Source organism: Pseudonaja textilis, chromosome 1, assembly GCF_049901715.1.
Source record: "Pseudonaja textilis isolate UNSWEBS1 chromosome 1, rPseTex1.2, whole genome shotgun sequence".
Taxonomy (NCBI): domain Eukaryota; kingdom Metazoa; phylum Chordata; class Lepidosauria; order Squamata; family Elapidae; genus Pseudonaja; species Pseudonaja textilis.
In genome coordinates this window covers 315,892,265-315,898,429 of record NC_141990.1, presented here as the reverse complement: position 1 = coordinate 315,898,429, position 6,165 = coordinate 315,892,265, and positions in this window count along the sequence as shown.

Below are 6,165 nucleotides of genomic sequence, written 5' to 3'. Positions count from 1 at the left end.
TAACAGGACAGACAAAAGTATAAATATAATGATTTGAATTGAGATAATCAAACCAAAGTTGAGAAAATTAGAAGAGGGGAAAAACTATGTAGAAAATATAAAATGGTAATAAGATATGGAACAGAATATAAAAATGAGCATGAAATTGAGTTTTTTGTCTGTATGAAGAAGTGATAACCTGGGACCACGCTATTTTCAAAAAAGATGTTTTATTTGTATTTTGTTTTTGTGAAAACCCAAATAAAATTTTCAAAAAAAAAAAAGAAGAAGTTGTGGGAGCTTCATCACTGAAAGCTTTCAAGAAGAGACTGGACTACTATTTATCAGAAATGGTGCAGAGTCTTCTGCTTGGGTGGAAGGTTGGACTAGATGACCTACAAGTTCTTTCCAACTCTGTTAATACTGCTTCACTGTGCTTTACAGCCCTCTCTAAGTGGTTTACAGATTCAGCATATTGCCCTCAACAAACAAATGAAGACTCACTTATTTTACCAATGAAGGATGAATCAACTTTCAGCAGTTGAGAATCAAACTGCTGTCAGTCAATAGTCAGCAGAATTAGCCTGCAGTACTGCATTCTATCCACTGTGCCACCACAACTCATTAGAATAGACATACCCAATCCCTGTAACCATTCTTCATTTCTTTTAGACTCCAGGTCCCCTAATCATTTTTGTTGCTCTTCTCTGTACTGTTTCCAGAGTCTTAACATCTTTTTTAAATTGTGGTGAATGACACGAATGGCTCGGCTGCTTCACTTGTTGCTGCTCCTCTGGCTCCTGGCTCCAACTGCTGCTAAGAGGAGGCCAACCACATGTGTGTTGACTGCCTCTTTACAGGGAAAATGGGACTATTACAATCATGGTGATCTCATTATTGGTGGGGATTTGCACCTGCAAACCTTTGTTTCCCTCAGTGTCCTAAGCTTTCAAATAGACCCATCCCAGCATTCCTTCCTTACAGCGTAAGTTCCATTGGAATAGATTGATGTACATGATTATTAGCTTTGTATTGAATTTAAGGACTTATTTTGGAAATATTGTTTTCTGATGATGTTTGCAATGTCTTAGTACAGTGCTTTTCTCAATAAATAGTTGTACTCATAAAATAGCTGTCCGCATTCCAAGTAACAACCTCCAAAGTAAAAGACTCCGAGACTGTCATCTTCTCAAAGATCCATCAGAGATGTCATATTGGCACATCTGAGGAAAACCCGAATCTGAGATTTCTGGTCTTTCCTCAGCCCAAAGAGAAACCAAAATCCATCCCCTGCACCCAATAATCCATCACATGGTCCAATCATTACTTCATTTCAACTGGAGATTATCCCCAGGCACTCTCCTCCAGGTGCAGAGCAACATATCCTTGACTCTCTAAGAAAGGAATGTTATTGTGGCTAATTTTCCACCGCTCCTTGAAGTCCCCCTCCAAAATTCCCAGGCACTGAATGTGACAGCCCAGAAGCCTCCAAGAATAATAGCTTCTAAGTTGACAATAGCCTAGAATTCTCCATATTTCAAGAACTCATCATCTGGAAGGTGATACCCCCCAAAAAAGTTAAGGGGGATACCTTACACATTGTGGACCTGATGAAGTTGACTTTTAATATAAATATGGACAGAAACATGATGGAAAACTCAGATAAAAGCACAATCCTTTTCAAGTGAGAGTACAATAACCCTCCCCTACAAGATTCAGTTTTAGTTTCAGCAATGCTCATTAATAATACCATCAATAAATCTATGTTGTGACCCTTACTGGAGTCTTGTGCACAAAAATGATTACCAGATCTGAAGAAGCATAACAAAATAACATACAAACATGATTGGAAGGGACCTTAGAGGTCTTCTAATCAAACCTCTTGCTCAAGCAGGAAATCCTATAACATTTCATTGGTTGTCCAATCTCTTCTTCAAAACCTCTCTTGTTAGATAACCAACAAACTCTGGAGGCAAGGTGTTCCACTGATTAATTGCTCTCACTGTTTGAAATTTTTTCCTTAATTCTAGGTTGGTTCTCTCCTTAATTAGCTTCCAACCATTACTTCTTGTTCTGCCTTTAGGTACAGAAAAGTTGATCCAGAGATTTTTCAATACTCTTGTGCTTTGGAATGCTAGGTTGTCCTGCCTTGAAGTACTTTGGAGAATAGGTTGACCCCTTCTACTTTGTGGCAGCCCTACAAATATTGGAACACTGCTATCATGTCTCCCCTGGTCCTTCTTTTCATTAAACTAGACATACCCAATTCCAGCAACTGTTCTTCATAGGTTTTAGCCTTCTTCAGTCCCCTAATCTTCTTTGCGTTCTTTCTAGAGTCTCAACATCTTATATCATGGTGGCCCAAACTGGATGCAATATTCCAAGTGTGGTCTTACCAAGGTATTATAAAGTGGAGTTAACACTTCATGTGATCTTAATTCTATCCCTTTATCTTCTCCAAGAGAGAACCAAAATGAATAGGACGTAGAGGTATAATTGGGAAAGATTATAGCTACTGGAGCAAAACAAAGAAGGGAGGAACAATAGAGTGATATAAATGGACCATGAGAGGGACAGACAGGATTTTATTCTTTCTAAAAAGCTGACAAATTTTAATCAAGGAATATCCTTTAAAAAAATCCAGAGCCAATGGAACTTGGGGATTCCTGCTCCAAAGAACACAACAAAAGACAAGGGAAATTCCACAAGCATATATAAGTTTTCCTGCAGTGTTCCCCAATGTTTTTCTCCCTATAGAGTTGAATCCAAGAATTACCAGCAGTTCCTGGCCTTGGTGTTTTCAGTGAAAGAGATCAACGAGGATTCGAATCTCCTTCCGAATATCACCCTTGGCTTCCACATCTATGACAATTGCCAGATTGAGAGGAATATTTCATTAATCAGCCTCTCCCTTCTCTCCACACGAGATCAAATGGTTCCGGGTTACAAATGTGATAAGCAGGAGCCTCTGCTCTCTGTCATTGGAGGTCACAATTCCAAATTTTCAATCCAGATGGCCTCCACCTTCAGCATTTCAAGGTCCCACAGGTAAGGGGGCTCCACTGGATACAGTATGGAGTACAAAAACAACAGGAACACACACAGAAACCAAACAGGTTTTGGAGGAATCTTCAGAAGTACAATAGAGAATCCATGGTATAGTTGAATTGATTTTTATATTTCATGTGTAAGTATACATTTTTGCATAACCACAAAAGGACGGATGAGATAATTCTGGAATGTTATACTTGCCAAGAATACCTTCTTCCTAGCCCAAAGATATTTTACTTCTCATCCAAGAAGCTTCTTCAATTTCTTCCTAACTTTTCCTCCAAAAATTGTAGCCACTTTTTCAATGCAGTTTATTTTCTGTATCAGTTGATAGTTTGATTCCTTGGTTTCTGACGTGTCACAATGAAACAAAATATGTAACTGGGGGCTGTTTCTAAGACGGGGAGAAGTTTATGTTTACTATTCATAATTGGACAGCCTGAGTGGTGGGGTAATCAACCACACAATGGGGAGTTCCAAAGTCATCATATAACTTTATTTTGTCTTTGAAAAATCCCTCTTCCTCCAGCTCGGTGTTGGTTTTGAGTTCTCTCAAGGAGACCGAAGAGTTTATCCTTCCTTCTTCCAGAATAATCCCAAGGAATTTCCTCAGTATGTGGGTTTAGTCCAGCTGCTCCTGTATTTCCAGTGGAACTGGGTTGGACTTTTGGCCTCTGAAGATGACAGGGGACAACATTTCATTTCATCCCTGATGCCAATGCTCAAGGAGAAAGAGATCTGCCTGGCCTTCATGGAAATCTTTAAATTTCATGATTTGGTTACTAGAGCATTCACATCACCTTTTTCTTTCAATGCTTGGTTTAAAGCAGAAGTGCTTATTCTGTTTGGAGAATCCAGTAGTAATGCCTATGTACAGTTGGCTGCATCTATTCACCAGCACTCGGGAATAACAACATTTAAGAATGTTTGGATCTTAATTTCCCATTCAAAACTTACTGTAAAGGAATATCGAGACTTACTGAAAGTAATGAAACCCTTCCATGGAGCTTTGCATTTTAGGGATCACACCAGGGATTTATCAGAATTCAGCCAATTCCTCCTGTCTTTGGACCCTTTGAATCCACAAGGGGACTTCTTTCTCCCACTATGGTGGGAGTCGGTCTTTGAGTGCAAGATCCCAAGATCAAACCAGATCCCTCAAAGGGGGAGACATCCATGTACAGGAAAAGAGAATTTTCAGCAAATACCACCTTTAATTTTTGAAAGAAGCATGACAGGTGAAAGTTACAATATCTACAATGCCATTTATGCGGTGGCACATGCATTACATGCAATGTATGGATTCGGAGTGAGACAAGCCAGGATGAGGCTTGGTAAGAAGATTGTAAATGTTCAATCATGGCAGATAATCTCTGTGACTTCTTATATAGTCCACATATACTTAGACAGGAAGCTCTCCTCACCTATCTTTTGAATTATTGATTAAGCACCTATATGGCATCCTATCACTACATCTCCAAGGGATTAAAACAGCAATTATTTTTTTAAAAAAGATACAAATATAATGTTTTGTTGAAAATGGGTAGAGGAAGAAAAGAGAAATAAATCGAACCAGATGTCCTTAAGATTCATGCAAGAAAGACCTTCCAAAAAGGTCTTCTTCTAAGACATAAAATGGTCTTCAGAGGTTATCAAAGGTCTTCAGATAGACAGTCTGAGTTTCATGGAGAGGCTATTCCAGGCAGGAAGTATCATCCCACAGCAAAATGACAATTCTACAGTGTGTTTCAACAGTCCTAGTGGGTATATTTGCAGAAACATCTCAGTTTTGTTCAGTAGGTAGTTACTTGTAAAAAGACATTCAACTCAATTCATTTCAACCTTGGTTTATGCTTCCATTGGTTTGAATTATGTGTGACCCCACCCTATGTATTTAGTTTGCAATTTCTTGCACTGACATGCTTATTGTATAAAAGCAGCCTCTGTCAACCTGAGCATACACAACAGGACTCTAAAACTCATCTGACTTTTTTCTGTATCAAAGATTAAACAATCTTTACCAGAAACTTCCCAAATGCATTTATTAAATATCTATAGAGTTAGAATTATAATTCCTTATTGGTGAAATGTGATTGGACACAGAAGGAATTTGTCTTGGTGAAAATGCTCTCAGTATACATAAAAGAAAAGATACATTCATCAAAGTTCAGAATCATCAGGTACAATACTTAATGATAGCCATAGGGTACAATCAAATCATACTAGGAAACAGTCAATATAGATCTTAAGGATACAAGCAACAAAGTTATAGTCATACAGTCACAGGTAGGAGGGGATGGGTGATAAGGAGTGATGAGAAAATTAATAGTAATAGTAGTGCAGACTGTGTAAGTAGTTGGACAGTGTTGTGGGAATTATTTGTTTAGCAGAGTGATGGTGTTTGGGAAAAAACTGTTCTTGTGTCTAGCTGTTCTGGTGTGCAGGGCTCTATAGTGTCATTTTGAGAGAAGGAGTTGAAACAGTTTATGTCCAGGATGTGAGGGATCTGTAAATATTTCACAGCCCTCTTTTTAGCTCATGCAGTATACAAGTCCTCAGTGGAAAGCAGGTTGGTAGCAATTGTTTTTTCTGCAGTCCTAACTATGGTCTGAAGTCTGTCCTGTTGGGTTGCAGAACCAAACAAGACAGTTATAGAGCTGGAGATGATAGACTCAATAATTCCTCTGTGGAACTGTATCAGTAGCTCCTTGAGCAGTTTGAGCTTTCTGAGCTGGCGCAGAAAGAACATTCTTTGTTGTGCTTTTTTAATGATGTTTTTGATGTTAGGGGTCAATTGTATTATATCATTATATTATACCATATCAATGCACCTCTAAACAGATTCAGACACACTAATTTAAAACAATAATATGAATTATGTATCAAATATATTGTTGAGAAGCATAGAGAAAGTATATGAAACCAGATGTTCATAAGATTCATAGAGGAAGGAACTATGAAGTTCTGAAAAACCTTCAATGGTTGCCTGGCCATTTCAGAGAAGACATACTGGCCCAGAGCAAGATGACAATTTGGGGGCCTGTATGCAAGATGCGATGCTTCAAAAGTTCATTTTCAGTCCTAGTGGACACCTTTCCCTAAGCATGTAGGCTGAATCCAACCCGTAAAAAGACC